Source organism: Amblyraja radiata, chromosome 5, assembly GCF_010909765.2.
Source record: "Amblyraja radiata isolate CabotCenter1 chromosome 5, sAmbRad1.1.pri, whole genome shotgun sequence".
NCBI lineage: Eukaryota > Metazoa > Chordata > Chondrichthyes > Rajiformes > Rajidae > Amblyraja > Amblyraja radiata.
Genome location: NC_045960.1, coordinates 111,381,122 through 111,403,558, shown reverse-complemented (window position 1 = coordinate 111,403,558; position 22,437 = coordinate 111,381,122). Strand labels below are relative to the sequence as shown.

At 48.9% G+C, this 22,437-nt stretch overlaps 8 non-coding genes and 2 pseudogenes across 8 annotated transcripts; all 10 read left to right on the top strand.

Annotated features, from left to right (window-relative positions):
• Positions 1 to 485: 485 nt before the first annotated feature.
• On the top strand, positions 486 to 604 carry LOC116973829. The gene has a single exon (XR_004412137.1). It is a non-coding gene; the product is annotated as a 5S ribosomal RNA (ribosomal RNA).
• Positions 605 to 1,373: 769 nt separating this feature from the next.
• LOC116973821 lies at positions 1,374 to 1,492 on the top strand. Its single transcript, XR_004412135.1, has one exon. It is a non-coding gene; the product is annotated as a 5S ribosomal RNA (ribosomal RNA).
• A 522-nt stretch (positions 1,493 to 2,014) lies between these two features.
• Positions 2,015 to 2,133, top strand: LOC116973818. The gene has a single exon (XR_004412134.1). It is a non-coding gene; the product is annotated as a 5S ribosomal RNA (ribosomal RNA).
• A 762-nt stretch (positions 2,134 to 2,895) lies between these two features.
• On the top strand, positions 2,896 to 3,014 carry LOC116973806. Its single transcript, XR_004412125.1, has one exon. It is a non-coding gene; the product is annotated as a 5S ribosomal RNA (ribosomal RNA).
• A 1,544-nt stretch (positions 3,015 to 4,558) lies between these two features.
• Positions 4,559 to 4,677, top strand: LOC116973938. The gene has a single exon (XR_004412214.1). It is a non-coding gene; the product is annotated as a 5S ribosomal RNA (ribosomal RNA).
• A 763-nt stretch (positions 4,678 to 5,440) lies between these two features.
• LOC116973926 lies at positions 5,441 to 5,559 on the top strand. The gene has a single exon (XR_004412203.1). It is a non-coding gene; the product is annotated as a 5S ribosomal RNA (ribosomal RNA).
• Positions 5,560 to 6,328: 769 nt separating this feature from the next.
• Positions 6,329 to 6,447, top strand: LOC116973815. The gene has a single exon (XR_004412133.1). It is a non-coding gene; the product is annotated as a 5S ribosomal RNA (ribosomal RNA).
• Positions 6,448 to 15,322: 8,875 nt separating this feature from the next.
• LOC116973912 lies at positions 15,323 to 15,441 on the top strand. The gene has a single exon (XR_004412192.1). It is a non-coding gene; the product is annotated as a 5S ribosomal RNA (ribosomal RNA).
• A 662-nt stretch (positions 15,442 to 16,103) lies between these two features.
• Positions 16,104 to 16,225, top strand: LOC116973816 (annotated as a pseudogene).
• A 1,263-nt stretch (positions 16,226 to 17,488) lies between these two features.
• Positions 17,489 to 17,600, top strand: LOC116973819 (annotated as a pseudogene).
• The last annotated feature ends 4,837 nt before the right edge of the window (positions 17,601 to 22,437 follow it).

The following is a 22,437-nucleotide window of genomic DNA, read 5'->3' as shown; positions in this document are numbered from 1 at the left end:
ATTACATGTATGGCTGCAGGCAACAGCATTTCGTTCAGACCGAAAGGTCTGAATGACAAATAAAGGATTCAATTCAATGAATGTCGGGCGGCCCCCTCAGGGTCGACCGACAATGAGAAGGAGAGTGCGTGTGTTAAATACACGTTTAGTGTGGCCACTCTCTGCCTACGGCCATACTAGCCTGAACACGCCCGATCCCGTCTGATCTCGGAATCTAAGTGGGTGAGAGAGTGAGTGAGATGCTGCTGCTGCGTGGGGTCGGGGTCACGGTCGGGGACTCTCGGCCGTGCCTCTCGCCTCTCACCTTGTCCAGTGAATGTCGGGCGGCCCCCTCAGGGTCGACCGACAATGAGAAAGAGAGTGCGTGTGTTAAATACACGTTTAGTGTGGCTACTCTCTGCCTCTATGGCAATAATCCTCAGGGTCGACCGACAATGAGAAGGAGAGTGCGTGTGTTAAATACACGTTTAGTGTGGCCACTCTCTGCCTACGGCCATACTAGCCTGAACACGCCCGATCCCGTCTGATCTCGGAAGCTAAGCAAGCTCAGGCCTGGTTAGTACTTGGATGGGAGACCGCCTGGGAATACCAGGTGTCGTAGGCTTTTTTTTCTCCCTCCTACCACCGGCGGACACACTCTCTCTCTTTAACTCTCCTCCTCGCTCTTTTCCTTTCTCTTTTCCTTAAATAATCGTAAGCTTGCATCTGAGTAAAATTGATTTCCAAACGCATTGAGAGTTTACGATTATTTAAATGGTAAATGGAGCTTCAGAAGCGTTTTTATTTTGCATGTTAAAACCCACCCGAGAACCATGGGCGATTTTGCAATTTTACTGACGGGTTTCTAACTTTTAATACTTTTCATCTAACAAATGAATAAAGATAACAAAGCCAATAATGCCACTTTTGATGAAATGCAGCGAGCAAACGCGATAATTCCCGATATTTTGGATCTTTAAATCTCCACGAAAAATGTCCGCAATCAACTTCCGCCGTTTTTACACCTTCAGCTCCCTCTTGTATTTACCTGAGTTTCTATCTTTTTTTTGGACTGTAAATTTAGGTAGCTGTTCCTCACGGTCACCCCGACTGGCTCACTTAATTGCAGCTCAAAAACTGGCCGTTTTCGATGTTTTTCACGGGTGTGAAAGTGCGTGTTTTCCCATTCACTAACATGTACCGGAAGTGACGCTTGTCCCCCAGTTAAAATTTTCGGTCACGTGAGTGGGGATTTACGCTCCAGTGACCTTTCGTGAAATCACCCTATAGTTCCTGGAGAGTGGCGAGTGAAGTTCCCATAGCCCCCTTGGGGTCGACCGACAATGAGAAGGAGAGTGCGTGTGTTAAATACACGTTTAGTGTGGCTACTCTCTGCCTACGGCCATACTAGCCTGAACACGCCCGATCCCGTCTGATCTCGGAAGCTAAGCAAGCTCAGGCCTGGTTAGTACTTGGATGGGAGACCGCCTGGGAATACCAGGTGTCGTAGGCTTTTTTTTCTCCCTACCACCACTGGCGGGACACCTCTCTCTCTCTCCTCTCTCTCTCTTTAACTCTCCTCCTCGCTCTTTTCCTTTCTCGTTCAAGTGCACAATAAAAAAACAACACACAACACACACACACCTATCCAAGTCAATTTTGCACACTAACTAATCTCTTGTGTGTGGACTCATCAAGGCTTTTTGTTCCTTTCTACAATGTACGATGATTTTGTGTTTTTTTTTTTTATTGCTTTGGGCTGGTAGTGGGTCAGTGGGTGAGAGAGTGAGTGAGATGCTGCTGCTGCGTGGGGTCGGGTCAGGTCGGCTCCGGACTGCCTCTCGCCTCTCACCTTGTCCAGTGAATGTCGGGCGGCCCCCATCAGGGTCGACCGACAATGAGAAAGAGTGTGCGTGTGTTACAATACCCGTTTAGTGTGGCTAGTTCTGTGCCTCTTGGCATACTCCGCATGGGTCGACCGACAATGAGAAGGAGAGTGCGTGTGTTAAATACACGTTTAGTGTGGCTACTCTCTGCCTACGGCCATACTAGCCTGAACACGCCCGATCCCGTCTGATCTCGGAAGCTAAGCAAGCTCAGGCCTGGTTAGTACTTGGATGGGAGACCGCCTGGGAATACCAGGTGTCGTAGGCTTTTTTTTCTCCCTCCCACCACCGGCGGACACACTCTCTCTCTTTAACTCTCCTCCTCGCTCTTTTCCTTTCTCTTTTCCTTAAATAATCGTAAGCTTGCATCTGAGTAAAATTGATTTCCAAACGCATTGAGAGTTTACGATTATTTAAATGGTAAATGGAGCTTCAGAAGCGTTTTTATTTTGCATGTTAAAACCCACCCGAGAACCATGGGCGATTTTGCAATTTTACTGACGGGTTTCTAACTTTTAATACTTTTCATCTAACAAATGAATAAAGATAACAAAGCCAATAATGCCACTTTTGATGAAATGCAGCGAGCAAACGCGATAATTCCCGATATTTTGGATCTTTAAATCTCCACGAAAAATGTCCGCAATCAACTTCCGCCGTTTTTACACCTTCAGCTCCCTCTTGTATTTACCTGAGTTTCTATCTTTTTTTTGGACTGTAAATTTAGGTAGCTGTTCCTCACGGTCACCCCGACTGGCTCACTTAATTGCAGCTCAAAAACTGGCCGTTTTCGATGTTTTTCACGGGTGTGAAAGTGCGTGTTTTCCCATTCACTAACATGTACCGGAAGTGACGCTTGTCCCCCAGTTAAAATTTTCGGTCACGTGAGTGGGGATTTACGCTCCAGTGACCTTTCGTGAAATCACCCTATAGTTCCTGGAGAGTGAAGTTCCCATAGCCCCCTTGGGGTCGACCGACAATGAGAAGGAGAGTGCGTGTGTTAAATACACGTTTAGTGTGGCTACTCTCTGCCTACGGCCATACTAGCCTGAACACGCCCGATCCCGTCTGATCTCGGAAGCTAAGCAAGCTCAGGCCTGGTTAGTACTTGGATGGGAGACCGCCTGGGAATACCAGGTGTCGTAGGCTTTTTTTTCTCCCTCCCACCACCAGCAGACACACTCTCTCTCTCTATCACTCTTTCTATTTCTCTCTCTCTTTAACTCTCCTCCTCGATCTTTTCCTTTCTCGTTCAAGTGCACAAATAAATAAACAAACAAACACACACACACACACACACACACCTATCCAAGTTAATTTTGCACACTAAACTAATCTGTTGTGTGGAACCTCGTCAAAGGCTTTTTGTTCCAATCTACAATGTTACGATGATTTTGTGTTTTTTTTTGGCTTTATGCTTGAGTGGGTGGGTGAGTGAGTGAGCCAAGTCAAGTCAAGTTTATTCGTAACATACACATACGAGGTGTGCAGTGAAATGAAAGTGGCAATGCTCGCGGACTTTGTGCAAAAAGACAAACAAACAAACAACCAAACAAACTACAAACAGAATGGAATAGAATCACATAGAAACATAGAAACATAGAAATTAGGTGCAGGAGTAGGCCATTCGGCCCTTCGAGCCTGCACCGCCATTCAATATGATCATGGCTGATCATCCAACTCAGTATCCCGTACCTGCCTTCTCTCCATACCCTCTGATCCCCTTAGCCACAAGGGCCACATCTAACTCCCTCTTAAATATAGCCAATGAACTGGCCTCGACTACCCTCCGTGGCAGGGAGTTCCAGAGATTCACCACTCTCTGTGTGAAAAAAGTTCTTCTCATCTCGGTTTTAAAGGATTACCCCCTCATCCTTAAGCTGTGACCCCTTGTCCTGGACTTCCCCAACATCGGGAGCAATCTTCCTGCATCTAGCCTGTCCAACCCCTTATGAATTTTGTAAGTTTCTATAAGAACCCCTCTCAATCTCCTAAATTCTAGAGAGTATAAACCAAGTCTATCCAGTCTTTCTTAATAAGACAGTCCTGACATCCTAGGAATCAGTCTGGTGAACCTTCTCTGCACTCCCTCTATGGCAATAATGTCCTTCCTCAGATTTGGAGACCAAAACTGTACGCAATACTCCAGGTGTGGTCTCACCAAGACCCTGTACAACTGCAGTAGAACCTCCCTGCTCCTATACTCAAATCCTTTTGCTATGAAAGCTAACATACCATTCGCTTTCTTCACTGCCTGCTGCACCTGCATGCCCACTTTCAATGACTGGTGTAATTGAAAGTGGCCACATATTCTTTTACATATTAAATATGGTGGGCGGAAGGAAAAGGGGAAAAAAACATCAATTAAAAAAAAAGCAGTAGAGTGGTACAGTAAAGTTAGTCCCTGGTGAGATTGGAGTTTACAGTCCTAATGGCCTCCGGGAAGAAACCCCTTCGCAACCTCTCCATTCTCACAGCATGGCAACGGAGGGGTTTGCCTGAACGTAGCAGCTGGAACAGTCCGTTGCATGGGTGGAAGGGGTCTCCCATGATCTTATTGGCTCTGGAGTTGCACCTCCTGATGTATAGTTCCTGGAGAGGGGCGAGTGAAGTTCCCATAGCCCCCTTGGGGTCGACCGACAATGAGAAGGAGAGTGCGTGTGTTAAATACACGTTTAGTGTGGCCACTCTCTGCCTACGGCCATACTAGCCTGAACACGCCCGATCCCGTCTGATCTCGGAAGCTAAGCAAGCTCAGGCCTGGTTAGTACTTGGATGGGAGACCGCCTGGGAATACCAGGTGTCGTAGGCTTTTTTTTCTCCCTCCCACCACCGGGACACACACTCTCTCTCTCTCTCTTTCTCTCTCTCTTTAACTCTCCTCCTCGCTCTTTTCCTTTCTCGTTCAAGTGCACAAATAAATAAACAAACAAACACACACACACACCTATCCAAGTCAATTTTGCACACTAAACTAATCTGTTGTGTGGGACTTCATCAAAGGCTTTTTGTTCCTTTCTACAATGTTACGATGATTTTGTGTTTTTTTCTGCTTTATGCTTGAGTGGGTGAGTGGGTGAGAGAGTGAGTGAGATGCTGCTGCTGCGTGGGGTCGGGGTCAGGGTCGGGGACTCTCGGCCGTGCCTCTCGCCTCTCACCTTGTCCAGTGAATGTCGGGCGGCCCCCTCAGGGTCGACCGACAATGAGAAGGAGAGTGCGTGTGTTAAATACACGTTTAGTGTGGCCACTCTCTGCCTACGGCCATACTAGCCTGAACACGCCCGATCCCGTCTGATCTCGGAATCTAAGTGGGTGAGAGAGTGAGTGAGATGCTGCTGCTGCGTGGGGTCGGGGTCACGGTCGGGGACTCTCGGCCGTGCCTCTCGCCTCTCACCTTGTCCAGTGAATGTCGGGCGGCCCCCTCAGGGTCGACCGACAATGAGAAAGAGAGTGCGTGTGTTAAATACACGTTTAGTGTGGCTACTCTCTGCCTCTATGGCAATAATCCTCAGGGTCGACCGACAATGAGAAGGAGAGTGCGTGTGTTAAATACACGTTTAGTGTGGCCACTCTCTGCCTACGGCCATACTAGCCTGAACACGCCCGATCCCGTCTGATCTCGGAAGCTAAGCAAGCTCAGGCCTGGTTAGTACTTGGATGGGAGACCGCCTGGGAATACCAGGTGTCGTAGGCTTTTTTTTCTCCCTCCCACCACCGGCGGACACACTCTCTCTCTTTAACTCTCCTCCTCGCTCTTTTCCTTTCTCTTTTCCTTAAATAATCGTAAGCTTGCATCTGAGTAAAATTGATTTCCAAACGCATTGAGAGTTTACGATTATTTAAATGGTAAATGGAGCTTCAGAAGCGTTTTTATTTTGCATGTTAAAACCCACCCGAGAACCATGGGCGATTTTGCAATTTTACTGACGGGTTTCTAACTTTTAATACTTTTCATCTAACAAATGAATAAAGATAACAAAGCCAATAATGCCACTTTTGATGAAATGCAGCGAGCAAACGCGATAATTCCCGATATTTTGGATCTTTAAATCTCCACGAAAAATGTCCGCAATCAACTTCCGCCGTTTTAACACCTTCAGCTCCCTCTTGTATTTACCTGAGTTTCTATCTTTTTTTGGGACTGTAAATTTAGGTAGCTGTTCCTCACGGTCACCCCGACTGGCTCACTTAATTGCAGTTCAAAAACTGGCCGTTTTCGATGTTTTTCACGGGTGTGAAAGTGCGTGTTTTCCCATTCACTAACATGTACCGGAAGTGACGCTTGTCCCCCAGTTAAAATTTTCGGTCACGTGAGTGGGGATTTACGCTCCAGTGACCTTTCGTGAAATCACCCTATAGTTCCTGGAGAGGGGCGAGTGAAGTTCCCATAGCCCCCTTGGGGTCGACCGACAATGAGAAGGAGAGTGCGTGTGTTAAATACACGTTTAGTGTGGCTACTCTCTGCGTACGGCCATACTAGCCTGAACACGCCCGATCCCGTCTGATCTCGGAAGCTAAGCAAGCTCAGGCCTGGATAGTACTTGGATGGGAGACCGCCTGGGAATACCAGGTGTCGTAGGCTTTTTTTTCTCCCTACCACCACCGGCGGACACACTCTCTCTCTCTTTCTCTTTCTCTCTCTCTTTAACTCTCCTCCTCGCTCTTTTCCTTTCTCGTTCAAGTGCACAAATAAATAAACAAACAAACACACACACACCTATCCAAGTCAATTTTGCACACTAAACTAATCTCTTGTGTGGGACCTCATCAAAGGCTTTTTGTTCCTTTCTACAATGTTACGATGATTTTGTGTTTTTTTCTGCTTTATGCTTGGGTGGGTGAGTGAGTGAGTGGGTGAGAGAGTGAGTGAGATGCTGCTGCTGCGTGGGGTCGGGGACTCTCGGCCGTGCCTCTCGCCTCTCACCTTGTCCAGTGAATGTCGGGCGGCCCCCTCAGGGTCGACCGACAATGAGAAGGAGAGTGCGTGTGTTAAATACACGTTTAGTGTGGCCACTCTCTGCCTACGGCCATACTAGCCTGAACACGCCCGATCCCGTCTGGTTAGTACTTGGATGGGAGACCGCCTGGGAATACCAGGTGCTGTAGGGTTTTTTTACCCTCTCTAGCACCACTGGGGGACACACTCTCTCTCTCTCTCTCTCTCTCTTTAACTCTCCTCCTCGCTCTTTTCCTTTCTCGTTCTAGTGCACAAACAAACAAACACACACACAAACACACACAGACCTATGCAAGTCAATGTTGGAGACTAGACTAATCTCTTGTGTGGGACCTCGTCAAAGGCTGTTTGATCCTTTCTACAAGTTAACGATGATATAGGGGTTTTTTTGGCTTTAAAAGCGCCCTCTCTCCCTCTGTCCCTCTCTCCCTCCCTCCCTCCCTCCTCTGAGAGCGGCCTATCTGTGTCACTGCCTATCTGCTTACTTGTGACTTTGAGGATAGATCGCAGCGGGGATATTAACGGAAAAGAAAACAACGGCAATGTTTGAAAAAGTAAATAGAAAGGAGAGAGCAGTGGGGATATAAACATTTCAAAAGAAGCAATTTTTGAAAAAATTAATTTTTTCATGTAAATTAAAGAAAAGCAATTTCAGTCTAAATCAGCGGATCAAATAAGCGCAAAGTTTTGAAACAGTTATTAGGTATGTTACAAAACTTACCTTCAGCGGCGCTGCAGTTCTGTCACTGGCCTTTGAGGAGGGGGGCTGGATTAAAATGCCGGTTCCTCCTGCCTGTCCGAGATATATTTTCTCGGGTTTCTACGTGATGCTGAAAATTCCTTCTGACTGCCGGTCTCGGAATAAAAAAAAACACCCCCCGCGGGACAATTTCAGCGCTGGAGTAAAATAAAAAAGCTACTTTCAACGCAGGCAACGGAACGGATCTCACGTATGGGACAAAGCAAGGGAAGTCGTTTATTTTACATATAAACTTGCTTCTTAGGATGACTTTAATCAAAATTTCACGTTGTAAAAATGTGATTTGGGCCCCATACGAACCGGCAGTGTTTTTCCTGCCGATATGTGGTCAAATTCACCGCAAACCGCAACGTTCCAATCGATCGCGTTCAACAAAAACCCACTCGCAAGATGATTAAAATGGCCATTATTTACGGGAATTAAACATTAAATTCCTTCCATTTGGCCTATGAATTCATGACAATGAGATTTTAAAATCATGTTATACTATGAATTCTTGTGTGAATGTTATTTGGACACTTAGGCTATTTAAAAATGTTAACCATTTCTTAAGAAATGGATAGATGTTTAGATCTAGTAATTGAATTTTGTAATTAGCTACAATTAGGTAACTAACTAATTATATGCTTTAATTTCAGGTCATCCAAGTAAGATTGTTTCATATTTGTTTCAGAATGCTTCAATCTATAATAACTGAAAATGTATTTAATCTCTTAATTTTTAATAAAGTTATGGGCTTTTGACTGTCCTTGATCACAGCTTTTGAGTTAAGTCAATGGAAAAGCAATAGGGAACAAGATGCTAATTTCTGAGTATGAAAATGGCCATAACTTTTTTTAATACTGAAGCTATGAAAGTGAATTAGGTGTCAAATTAAACTTCTTTTTATGCTTTATCTGATGGGATAAATTACAGACTTGATTTTTAAAATCTCAAAATGTTGTAACATTGTTACTGAGTTATGCAATCATCTTTTCAAAAAGGATTATTCAAATATAAATAACAGTTTAATAAATATATAGTTTAAATTCCATTTGGAATATTTTGGACCAAGAAACCAAGAACCAATTATTGAAAAAAACGTCTACGTTTGGAAAAAAAAAGAAAAGCGTTTTTACCTTTTAAAAAATGGTGTAAATCGAAATAATGAATGTAATCAAAAATAAAAAGATTTTCAAAACAAACAAAAATAAAAAACGGCAGAAAGCCCAGTGTTTTTTTATCGAACTGTGTTCCGGAGTCCGTCGTTGTGGAGAAGCGAACTCCGAATGTATGACCGTTGGTGAAGAACGTTCTGGAAACGAACGGCTTCTTCCCAGCGGGCAACGCGAGCGGGAAATAACGGGCGGCAACGGCTGAGGTGGATTGGGCGGGAGCGATCGTCGACAGTTGGTCGTGCGGGGACAGTTGTTCGGGAGCGATGGTCGACGGCAGGACCGTGCGGTTAACGGACGTGGACAGGTGTGAGTGGGGGAGGGAGCTGACGCCGGGCGGGGGGGGGGGGGGAGCTGACGCCGGGCCGGGGGGGGGGGGGGAGGGCGAGCGCTGACAGTTGCGGTTGGTGAATGAGCGAGCGTCGCCCGCTGGGAAGGAGCCGTTTCCAGCAAAGATTATAGAGGAGCTCCGCTATAGGATCTTTGGTTTCCAGAAGGTTCTTCACCAACGGTCATTCATTCGTAGTACGTTTCTCGAACAGCTGGCGGCGGTTCACAGGCCAATTGACAATTGAATCGGCAACAGTTGGACCGTGCGGTTAACGGGCGGACACTGCTGGCTGGGGGGGGGGGGGGGGGGGGGGGGAGGGGGGAGGTGCCGGTGCGGGCTGTTGTTTGATGGGCGCCGACAATTGAGAGGGTGAAGGCGGGCGGGAAGTGTCAACAGCTGGACGGCCGTGAGCGAACGAGCGTCCATAGTTGGGTCATAGAAAGGGGGAAACTTTTTTTCAAAGTTGAAAAGAGAGTTGATCCCGGGCGGGGAGGGAGCTGACACCGGGCGCGGGGGGTGGGGGAGGTTAACGTCGACAGGGAGGGGGTAGAGAGTGGGGCAGAGGGGGAGGAGAGAGAGAGAAGGAGAGGCCCTCTTCGGTCCACCGAGTCCGCTCCGACCAGTGATCCCCGCACACTTGCGTTATCCTACACGCACTGGGGACAATTAACAATTTTTGCCGAAGCCAATTAACCTACAAACCTGTACGTCTTTGGAGTGTGGGAGGAAACCGGTGCACCCGGAGAAAACCCACGCAGGGTTTAGTTTAGAGATACAGCACGGAAACAGGCTATCGTATCCAGACCGATCAGTGACCCCAGCACATTAACACACCCCTACACACACGATGGACAATTTACATTTATACCAAGCCAATTTACCCACAAACCTGTACGTCTTTGGAGTGTGGGAGGAAACCGAAGATCTCGGAGAAAACCCACGCAGGTCACGGGGAGAAGGTACAAACTCCGTACAGACAGCACCTGTAGTCGGGATGGAACCCGGGTCTCTGGCGCTGTGAGGCAGCAACTCTACCACTGCGCCACCGTGCCACACTAGTAGAATGCAGAATGCATTGGGCTTGTTGGGGAAGGTCCCATTGTTACCAGCGATAATGTCCAGCATCACATTGAAGCCCGTTGGAGTGTGCAAGCCTTGCCACAATCTATGGATGTCCTTGTAGTTATTCTAGCGCCAACCTCATCCATATTTCCCTCCTGGCATCTTTAATGGGCTTGTAAACGTCGTGGATAGATGTCTTGACCACTGCAGACATGGACTTCACCTGGTAGTGGATGGACCTCATGGTTCACCATGGTTGGGGAACACAGGTATCATCTTCTTTTGTACGCAAGCCTCTCCACACTTGCTGATGTAGTCTGTCGTTACAGGGTTTACAGGGTTTCCTTTATTGTCATTCAGACCGAAGTCTGAACGAAATTTCGTGCCTGCAGTCATACATACATACAATACAATAAAAAAAACAACAATAAACACATATTAACATCCACCACAGTGAGTCCACATAGCACCTTCTCACTGTGATGGAGGCAAAACTCTTAGGGCTGCAGTCTCTTCCCTCCTCTTCTCTCTCTGCGCTGAGGCGATACCCCACCGGGCAATGTGGCAAACAATCCCGCAACTCAAACACCGCGGCCCCGGGGTGGTCGAAGCTGCTGTCCACCAGTCCTGCTGACACAGCCGCTGGCCCGCGGCCGAACCCCGGACTCAGGTCACCGCCGCCAGAACGCCATCCCAGCCACCGGAGCACCGTTCCAGCCCCGAGCCGGATCGCCCTCACGTGAGTGCCGTTACTGTCTCAGCCTCGCGCCAGGCCGCCCCGACATGGGCGCCGCTCCTCCCTCGGGCTGGGCCGGGCAGCCCCGACATGGGCGCCGCTCCTCCCTCGGGCCGGGCAGCCCCGACATGGGCGCCGCTCCTCCCTTGGGCTGGCCCCGACATGGGCACCGCTCCTCCCTTGGGCTGGGCCGTCCAAACATGGGCGCCACTCCTCTCTCGGGCTGGGAGCGCCGCACCTCCCCGAGCTCGGCCACTCCGACGGGAGCACCGTTCCTTCCTCGGACCAGGCCGCCCCCCGGGAACGTCACAGCCCCTCACGGAAGCCCTGTTCCAGCCCCGAGCCGGGCCGTCCTCACGAGAGCGAGCCCAGGGTGAGTCCTGGCGGGCTCTGCCTCCTGAGCCTCGAGGTCGCCAGCTCCGCCATTAGGCCTCAGCGCAGACGGAGGCAGAGAAGGGGAATACGACAAAAAAGTCGCATTCCCCCGCAGGGAGAGACAGCAAGCCCCGTTTCAACCCCCCCCCCCCAAAACACAAACTAAAAAAACAAAAACTGGACTAGCCAAAACGAAATAATCAACACAAAAAAAGCAAAAACAAACGGACTGCAGGTGAGCCGCTGCTGCCAGGGCAGCGCCGCCACTTCCGGATGTGAAGTTGTGGACGCAGTCCAGACCATCGCACAAACCAACCTCCTTTCCATTGACTCCATCTACACCTCACGCTGCCTCGGCAAGGCCAGTAACATAATCAAGGACCAGTCGCACCCTGGCCACTCCCTCTTCTCCCCTCTCCCATCGGGCAAGGGGTACAGAAGTGTGAAAACGCACACCTTCAGATTCAGGGACAGTTTCTTATCAGCTGTTATCAGGCAACTGAATCATCCATCCACAACCAGAGAGCGGTCCTGAACTACTATCTACCTCATTGGTGACCCTCGCACTAATCTTTAATCGGACTTTACTGGACTTTATCTTGCACTAAACGTTATTCCCTTTAGCATATATCAGCATTCATAGTTTTATCTACACAGTTTTATCTACCACCAGGTGGCGCTTCGAGGGCAGCCTCGTCAACAGTCTGTCTTTTTGTTTTATGTATGGGAAGGCGGGTCGGGGGAAACCTTTTTTCAATCTCTTACCTTGCCAGAGATGCGATTGTTTTCCGGATCGTATCTCTGATCGCTCTACGGCCTAACATCGTGGAGCCGGAGGCCTTGCTCGGGACTGACTTTGAGCCCCACCGCGGGGCCGTGGACTTACCATCGGACCCGATCCCTTGCCTGGGATCAACGCTCCAACCGCGGCCTGCGGACTTTACAATCAAGAAGCTCGCAGTCTTGGGTTGAGACCGACGTCGGGAAGCTCCAGAAGCCGCACAATGATCGACTGGCCCCGACCCGGCGTAGATCGCCCAGTGCGGGGGAGCTGAGATTCCCCCACCGATGCAGGAGCTTGATCGCCCCGACTACCTTGCCCGCTACGGGAGTAAGATCGTCCCGTCAACGGAAGGTTAGAGGCCCCCGACCGCGGGAGGACAAAGAAGGGAGAGATTGAATTTTTCTCGGCTCAGTGAGGTATGTGGAGTAGTCACTGTGGTGGATGTTTATGGGAGCTGAAGGGAGGAATGTGCACACATTCTCGCTGTCCGAGCACGATGTGAGGAGGGCTCTGACACGGGTGAACACGAGGAAAGCTGCAGGCCCCGATGGCATCTCGGGGCGAGTACTCAACTCCTGTGCTACGCAGCTAGCCCCGGTGCTCACTACAATATTCAATCTCTCCTTGGCCAAGTCCGTGGTCCCTGCCTGCTTCATAAAATCCATCATTGTATCGGTACCAAAAAATGCCTCCCCAGCCTGTCTGAATGACTACCGTCCGGTGACCCTCACCTCGGTAGTCATGGAATGCTTTGAGAGGCTAGTAGAAACACATCTGCACCTTCCTCTCTCGCAACATGGACCCGTTACAGTTCGCATACCGTCCAAACAGATCCACGGACAATGCGGTCTCCCAGGTTTTGCACACCGCTCTCTCTCATCTTGACAGCCAGAAGGGGGGCTATGTGAGGATGCTGTTCATAGACTTCAGTTCAGCCTTCAACACGATAGTCCCCACCAGACTGGCCGAGAAGCTGCTGGAATTAGTGCTCAACACCCCCCTATGTGCCTGGGCCCTGGACTTTCTCACCTCCAGGCCCCAGGTAGTCAAGATGGGAGGGAATACATCGAAGTCCCTCACCCTGAGCACAGGATCGCCCCAGGGTTGCGTCCTCAGCCCCCTACTGTACTCCCTGTGCGCACATGACTGTGGCTAGGTTCAGCTCTAACTCAATAATTAAGTTTGCTGATGACACTGTGGTGGTGGGCCTGATCTCAGACAACGATGAGAAGGCCCACAGGAGGAGGTGGCTGATCTTGCACTCTGGAGTCAGCACAACAGCCTCCTCTTGAACATCAAAAAAACTAAGGAGCTGATCGTTGACTTTAGGAGGGCACATCATCCGAGGACGTACACACCATTGAGGATAAATGGGGATACTGTGGATAGGGTGAGCTGTTTTAAATATCTGGGAGTCCACATCTCTGAGGATATGACATGGACATCACACGCCGCAGCACTCGTGAGTAAGGCAAGGCAGCGCCTTTACCACCTCAGGCAATTGAGGGAATTCAGAGTGTCTCTGAGGATCAGGGCCGGATTTACCAATAAGCTAGACAAGCTTAAGCTTAGGGCCTCGAGATCTAGGGGGGCCTCGCAGAGCCGGATTTACCACTAGGCTTCATAGGCTGAAGCCTAGGGCCTCGAAATCTAGGGGCTTCTAGCCAAGGCAGGACACCTGCCGTTCACTCTGGGCGGCCCCCCACACTCTCTCTCCGTCTCCCCCCGCTATCCATATCCGGGCTGCCGGGTCTCTGCACTCCGCTCGCTCCTCATCCGCCAGCACGGCAGGCCGCCTTGCACATGCGTATTGCTGCGGCCTGCACGTGCTCCCCCTGCACATGCGCACAACCACGGCCAGCACATCATCGGCCGCCCTGCGCATGCGCACTGCAACGGCAACTGGTCGGCGCTGGGCACTTTCTCCCTCGCTTTGAATTGTGGGAGATTTGGCCGCCATTGCTGTCCGGTCGCTGCCTCGCCGCCAGCGCTGAAAACCAACGCAGAATCATTCCCTGACCCTGGATCTGGAGTAACTCTTGCTTCTGGTTTCCTGGTCCTCCATAAATATTCTAAATGGAATTTAAACTGGAGGTGGTAGAGGGCTGAACAATAACAGCCTATTGCATTTTATCTGTTTATTTATTGTGTATATATATGGTCTATGGTGAACTTTTATCTCCTGTTCTGTATTATGTTTACATATTCTGTTGTGCTGCAGCAAGCAAGAATTTCATTGTCCTATCTGGGACACATGACAATAAAACTCTCTTGACTCTTGACTTGGACTTAAGCAAAAATGGGTCCTTGGGGAAAAAAAGAGGTACCTTAAAATGTAGTTGCATCTGGTTGGGTAACTATGGTAGGGTGAAGACTATTCCATGCTTTAATTGTGCGGGGGAACTCCATGGAGCAGCAAGCAACTCAGGATAGAAGAAATTGGGTGACATTTCGGGTAGAGACCCTTCTTTAGACTCCCTCTGGTTTTAGTGTCTTTAGTTTAATTTAAAGATACAGCGTGGAAACGGGCTCTTCAGCCCACCGAGTCCACGCCGACCACCAATCACCCATACACTAGTTCTTTCCCACATATTAGCGGAGTAAGTCAAGAGTGTTTTATTCTCTCATGTCCCAGTTAGAACGATTTCCAAACGCATTGAGAGTTTACGATTATTTAAATGGTAAATGGAGCTTCAGAAGCGTTTTTATTTTGCATGTTAAAACCCACCCGAGAACCATGGGCGATTTTGCAATTTTACTGACGGGTTTCTAACTTTTAATACTTTTCATCTAACAAATGAATAAAGATAACAAAGCCAATAATGCCACTTTTGATGAAATGCAGCGAGCAAACGCGATAATTCCCGATATTTTGGATCTTTAAATCTCCACGAAAAATGTCCGCAATCAACTTCCGCCGTTTTTACACCTTCAGCTCCCTCTTGTATTTACCTGAGTTTCTATCTTTTTTTTGGACTGTAAATTTAGGTAGCTGTTCCTCACGGTCACCCCGACTGGCTCACTTAATTGCAGCTCAAAAACTGGCCGTTTTCGATGTTTTTAATGGGTGTGAAAGTGCGTGTTTTCCCATTCACTAACATGTACCGGAAGTGACGCTTGTCCCCCAGTTTAAATTTTCGGTCACGTGAGTGGGGATTTACGCTCCAGTGACCTTTCGTGAAATCACCCTATAGTTCCTGGAGAGGGGCGAGTGAAGTTCCCATAGCCCCCTTGGGGTCGACCGACAATGAGAAGGAGAGTGCGTGTGTTAAATACACGTTTAGTGTGGCAACTCTCTGCCTACGGCCATACTAGCCTGAACACGCCCGATCCCGTCTGATCTCGGAAGCTAAGCAAGCTCAGGCCTGGTTAGTACTTGGATGGGAGACCGCCTGGGAATACCAGGTGTCGTAGGCTTTTTTTTCTCCCTACCACCACCGGCGGACACTCTCTCTCTCTCTCTCTTTAACTCTCCTCCTCGCTCTTTTCCTTTCTCATTCAAGTGCACAAATAAATAAACAAACAAACACACACACACACACACACACACCTATCCAAGTCAATTTTGCACACTAAACTAATCTCTTGTGTGGGACCTCATCAAAGGCTTTTTTTCCTTTCTACAATGTTACGATGATTTTGTGTTTTTTTCTGCTTTATGCTTGAGTGGGTGAGAGTGAGATGCTGCTGCTGCTGCGTGGGGTCGGGGTCAGGGTCGGGGACTCTCGGCCGTGTCTCTCGCCTCTCACCTTGTCCAGTGAATGTCGGGCGGCCCCCTCATGGTCGACCGACAATGAGAAGGAGAGTGCGTGTGTTAAATACACGTTTAGTGTGGCCACTATCTGCCTACGGCCATACTAGCCTGAACACGCCCGATCCCGTCTGATCTCGGAATCTAAGTGGGTGAGAGAGTGAGATGCTGCTGCTGCGTGGGGTCGGGGTCACGGTCGGGGACTCTCGGCAGTGCCTCTCGCCTCTCACCTTGTCCAGTGAATGTCGGGCGCTCCCCTCAGGGTTCGACCGACAATGAGAAGGAGGAGTGCGTGTGTTTAAATACACGTTTAGTGTGGCCACTCTCTGCCTACGGCCATACTAGCCTGAACACGCCCGATCCCGTCTGATCTCGGAAGCTAAGACAAGCTCAGGCCTGGTTACGTTACTTGGATGGGAGACCGCCTGGGCATACCAGGTGTAGTAGGCTTTTTTTTTCTCCCTCCCATCCACCGAGCGGACACCCTCTCTCCTCTTTTAACTCCCCCTCCTCGCTCTTTTCCTTTCTCTTTTCTTCAGGAAAAAGATAAGCGCGAGGTGACTCCAAGAATAGTGGAATATCTTAATTCAATCAGTGAGAGCACTTTGATTGTTTTTACAGATGGATCTAAAGATCCAGTTAGTGGGAGAGCTGGGTTTGGAGTGTATGTGGAGCAGCTTGGGTTGAAGTTTGGCTGGCGCATTTCTGATGGAAGCTCTGTTCTCACGACTGAATTAATGGCAATTCAATGGGCTCTATGGTGGATTGAGGAAGCCAGTTTTAGTGAAGTCATTATCTGTTCTGATTCTGCAGCTGCTCTTGAAACTTTAAGAGTAGGGAAATCTAAAGCTCGTCCTGACATTCTAAATGAAATCATGAGTGTGTTTTCTAGAATTGGGTTTGCGTGTAACATCACTTTTTGCTGGGTTCCCGGGCATGCTGGGGTGAGGGGGAATGAGCAGGTGGATCTCATAGCAAAGGAGAGTTTAAGAAGAGAAATAGATATCCATGTATTATTGGGGAGAGTGGAACTGAGAGAAATAATTAAAGAGGGCTTAACAAAAGAATGGCAGAGAGGATGGGAAATGGAAGTCAGGGGTAGACACTACTTTTCTATACAATCTGAAGTTAGGAAAATATGTTTCTGTACATCTCTGTCCCGTAGGGACTCAGTTAAACTGTGTAGATTGAGGTTGGGACACTGTGGGTTAAATTACTATTGTGCATTGTAGGGAAACATGTTTCTGGCTTGTGTGAATGTGGGAGTAATGAGACAGTTAAGCATGTTTTCCTAGAATGTAAAAAGTACAGGGTAGAAAGAAAAGTATTGTTTGTTAGACTGACAGGACTTGGAGTAGAGGCTTTTTCTGTTTCATCTTTGTTTGGACACAGTGAGAAACATCAACTGATCTCCAGGGCTGTTCTTCAATTCCTGCAAGTTACAGGACTGTATGTAAGGATTTAGTTCAAACTTTGACCTGTGGAGGGCAGTAATACGCTTAGCAGCGTCTACACTGCCGGAATCCTACAAGAAGAAGAAGTAGAGTGAGTGAGATGCTGCTGCTGCGTGGGGTCGGGGTCACAGTCGGGGACTCTCGGACGTGCCTCTCGCCTCTCACCTTGTCCAGTGAATATCGGGCGGCCCCCTCAGGGTCGACCGACAATGAGGAGGAGAGTGCGTGTGTTAAATACATGTTAGTGTGGCTACTCTCTGCCTACGGCCATACTAGCCTGAACACGCCCGATCCCGTCTGATCTCGGAAGCTCTCAGGCCTGGTTAGTACTTGGATGGGAGACCGCCTGGGAATACCAGGTCTCGTAGGCTTTTATTTCTCCCTCCCACCACCGGGACACACACTCTCTCTCTCTCTCTTTCTCTTTCTCTCTCTCTTTAACTCTCCTCCTCGCTCTTTTCCTTTCTCGTTCAAGTGCACAAATAAATAAATAAACAAACAAACACACACACCTATCCAAGTCAATTTTGCACACTAAACTAATCTGTTGTGTGGGACCTCATCAAAGGCTTTTTGTTCCTTTCTACAATGTTACGATGATTTTGTGTTTTTTTTCTGCTTTATGCTTGGGTGGGTGAGTGAGTGAGTGGGTGAGAGAGTGAGTGAGATGCTGCTGCTGCTGCGTGGGGGGGTCAGGGTCGGGGACTCTCGGCCGTGCCTCTCGCCTCTCACCTTGTCCAGTGAATGTCGGGCGGCCCCCTCAGGGTCGACCGACAATGAGAAGGAGAGTGCGTGTGTTAAATACACGTTTAGTGTGGCCACTCTCTGCCTACGGCCATACTAGCCTGAACACGCCCGATCCCGTCTGAGGCTCAGGCCTGGTTAGTATTTGGATGGGAGACCGCCTGGGAATACCAGGTGCCGTAGGCTTTTTTTACCCTCTCCCACCACTGGGGGACACACTCTCTCTCTCTCGCTCTCTCTCTCTTTAACTCTCCTCCTCGCTCTTTTCCTTTCTCGTTCAAGTGCACAAACAAATAGACAAACACACACACACATCGATCCAAGTCAATTTGCACACTAAACTAATCTCTTGTGTGGGACCTCGTCAAAGGCTTTTTGATCCTTTCTACAATGTTACGATGATTTGGGTTTTTTGGGGGGTTTTTGCTTGGGTGAGTGAGTGAGCCAAGTCAAGTCAAGTTTATTCGTCACATACACATACGAGATGTGCAGTGAAATGAAGTGGCAATGCTCGCGGACTTTGTGCAAAAAGACAAACAAACAAACAACCAAACAAACTACAAACAGAATGGAACAGAATCACATATTCTTTACATATTAAATATGGTGGGCGGAAGGAAAAGGGGAAAAAAACATCAATTAAAAAAAAAGCAGTAGAGTGGTACAGTAAAGTTAGTCCCTGGTGAGATTGGAGTTTACAGTCCTAATGGCCTCCGGGAAGAAACCCCTTCGCAACCTCTCCATTCTCACAGCATGGCAACGGAGGGGTTTGCCTGAACGTAGCAGCTGGAACAGTCCGTTGCATGGGTGGAAGGGGTCTCCCATGATCTTATTGGCACTGGAGTTGCACCTCCTGATGTATAGTTCCTGGAGAGGGGCGAGTGAAGTTCCCATAGCCCCCTTGGGGTCGACCGACAATGAGAAGGAGAGTGCGTGTGTTAATAGGAATGCTTCAATCTATAATAACTGAAAATGTATTTAATCTCTTAATTTTAATAAAGTTATGGGCTTTTGACTGTCCTTGATCACAGCTTTTGAGTTAAGTCAATGGAAAAGCAATAGGGAACAAGATGCTAATTTCTGAGTATGAAAATGGCCATAACTTTTTTTAATACTGAAGGTATGAAAGTGAATTAGGTGTCAAATTAAACTTATTTTTATGCTTTATCTGATGGGATAAATTACAGACTTGATTTTTTAAATCTCAAATGTTTGTAACATTGTTACTGAGTTATGCAATCATCTTTTCAAAAAGGATTATTCAAATATAAATAACAGTTTAATAAATATATAGTTTAAATTCCATTTGGAATATTTTGGACCAAGAACCAATTATTGGAAAAAACGTCTACGTTTGGAAAAAAAAAGAAAAGCGTTTTTTACCTTTTTGAAAAGTGGTGTAAATCGAAATAATGAATGTAATCAAAAATAAAAAGATTTCAAAACAAACAAAAATAAAAAGGGCAGAAAACCCAGTTTTTTTATCGAACTGTGTTCCGGAGTCCGTCGTTGTGGAGAAGCGAACTCCCCAATGTATGACCGTTGGTGGAGAACGTTCTGGAAACGAACAGCTTCTTCCCAGCGGGCAACGCGAGCGGGAAAATAACGGCGGCAACGGCTGAGGTGGATTGGGCGGGAGCGATCGTCGACAGTTGGTCGTGCGGGGGACAGTTGTTCGGGAGCGATGGTCGACGGCAGGACCGTGCGGTTAACGGACGTGGACAGGTGTGAGTGGGGGAGGGAGCTGACGCCGGGTCGGGGGGGGGGGGGGGGGGGGGGGGGGACGAGCGCTGACAGTTGCGGTTGGTGAATGAGCGAGCGTCGCCCGCTGGGAAGGAACCGTTTCCAGCAAAGATTATAGAGGAGCTCCGCTATAGGATCTTTGGTTTCCAGAAGGTTCTTCACCAACGGTCATTCATTCGTAGTTCGCTTCTCGAACAGCTGGCGGCGGTTCACAGGCCAATTGACAATTGAATCGGCAACAGTTGGACCGTGCGGTTAACGGGCGGACACTGCTGGGGGGGGGGGGAGGGGGTAGGTGCCGGTGCGGGCTGTTGTTTGATGGGCGCCGACAATTGAGAGGGTGAAGGCGGGCGGGAAGTGTCAACAGCTGGACGGCCGTGAGCGAACGAGCGTCCATAGTTGGGTCATAGAAAGGGGGAAACTTTTTTTCAAAGTTGAAAAGAGAGTTGATCCCGGGCGGGGAGGGAGCTGACACCGGGCGCGGGGGAGGTTAACGTCGACAGGGAGGGGGTAGAGAGTGGGGCAGAGGGGGAGAAGAGAGAGAGAAGGAGAGGCCCTCTTCGGCCCACCGAGTCCGCTCGACCAGTGATCCCCGCACACTTGCGTTATCCTACACGCACTGGGAACAATTTACAATTTTTGCCGAAGCCAATTAACCTACAAACCTGTACGTCTTTGGAGTGTGGGAGGAAACCGGTGCACCCGGAGAAAACCCACGCAGGGTTTAGTTTAGAGATACAGCACGGAAACAGGCTATCGTATCCAGACCGATCAGTGACCCCAGCACATTAACACACCCCTACACACACGATGGACAATTTACATTTATACCAAGCCAATTTACCCACAAACCTGTACGTCTTTGGAGTGTGGGAGGAAACCGAAGATCTCGGAGAAAACCCACGCAGGTCACGGGGAGAAGGTACAAACTCCGTACAGACAGCACCTGTAGTCGGGATGGAACCCGGGTCTCTGGCGCTGTGAGGCAGCAACTCTACCACTGCGCCGCCGTGCCACACTAGCAGAATGCATTGGGCTTGTTGGGGAAGGTCCCATTGTTACCAGCGATAATGTCCAGCATCACGTTGGAGCCCGTTGGAGCGTGCAAGCCTTGCCACAATCTATGGATGTCCCTGTAGTTATTCTAGCACCAGCCTCATCCATATTTCCCACCTGGCATCTTTAATGGGCTTGTAAACGTCGTGGATAGATGTCTTGACCACTGCAGACATGGACTTCACCTGGTAGTGGATGGACCTCATGGATCACCATGGTTGGGGAACACAGGTATCATCTTCTTTTGTAAGCAAGCCTCTCCACACTTGCTGATGTAGTCTGTCATGAAGTTGTGGATGCAGCCCAGATCATCGCACAAACCAACCTCTCTTCCATTGACTCCATCTACACCTCACGCTGCCTCGGCAAGGCCAGCAGCATAATCAAGGACCAGTCTCACCCTGGCTTCTCCCCTCTCCCATCAGGCAAGAGGTACAGAAGTGTGAAAACGCACACCTCCAGATTCAGGGACAGTTTCTTTCCAGCTGTTATCAGGTAACTGAATCATCCTACCACAACCAGAGAGCGGTCCTGAACTACTATCTACCTCATTGGAGACCCTTGCACTATCTTTAATCGGACTTTACTGGACTTTATCTTGCACTAAACGTTTATCATATATCAGCATTCATAGTTTTATCTACAGTTTTATCTACCACCAGGTGGCGCTTCGATGGCAGCCTCGTCAACAGTCTGTCTTTTTGTTTTATGTATGGGAAGGCGGGTCGGGGGAAACTTTTTTCACTCTCTTACCTTGCCAGAGATGCGATTGTTTTCCGGATCGTATCTCCGGTTGCTCTGCGGCCTAACATCGTGGAGCCGGAGGCCTCGCTAGAGACTAATGTTGAGCCCCATCACGGGGCGTGGACTTACCATCGGATCCGACCCCTTGCGGACTTTAACATCGAGGAGCTCGCAGTCTCGGGGTGAGACCGACGTCGGGAAGCTCCAGAAGCCGCACAATGTTCGACTGGCCCCGATCCGGGGTAGATCGCCCAGTGTGGGGGAGCTGAGATTCCCCCCCCCCCCGATGCAGGAGCTTGATCGCCCCGACGAGGAGGCCCGAGTCGGCTACGGGAGTAAGATCGTCCCGTCAACGGAAGGTTAGCGCCCCCCGACCGCAACAGGACAAAGAAGGAAGAGATTGAATTTTTCTCGCTTTCCATCACAGTGGGGAATGTGGTGGGGTCACTGTGGTGGATGTTCATGTTAAAATGTATTTAGTGTGTCTTGTTGCTTTTTATTGGTACGACTGTACGGCAAATCAAATTACTCGTATGTTGCAAAACATACTTGGCTAATAAAATATGATTAAGTCCAAGTTCACATTTATTGCCACGTGCACCAGTTAAGGTTCAGTAGAATTTGATTTATCATGCAGCCACACAAACAAAAAGAGCACAATACACAATAGAATACAACATGAACATCCAGCACAGTGGAATCAACATTCTTCACTGTGGTGTAAGGCAACAAAGTTCAGTCAGTCCTCCTCCTGTGTTCACCCGTGGTCGGGGCCATGAACCCTCCGTAGTCGCGGCTACAGACGGCGCCATCTACAGGCCCTCTGGTCGGGACTTCAATCAGGCCAGCCTACACTGTGCAGCTGTACACACAGCACCATCAGAAATATAGAGGTGGGTAAAAGCACGAGGGGAATAGATC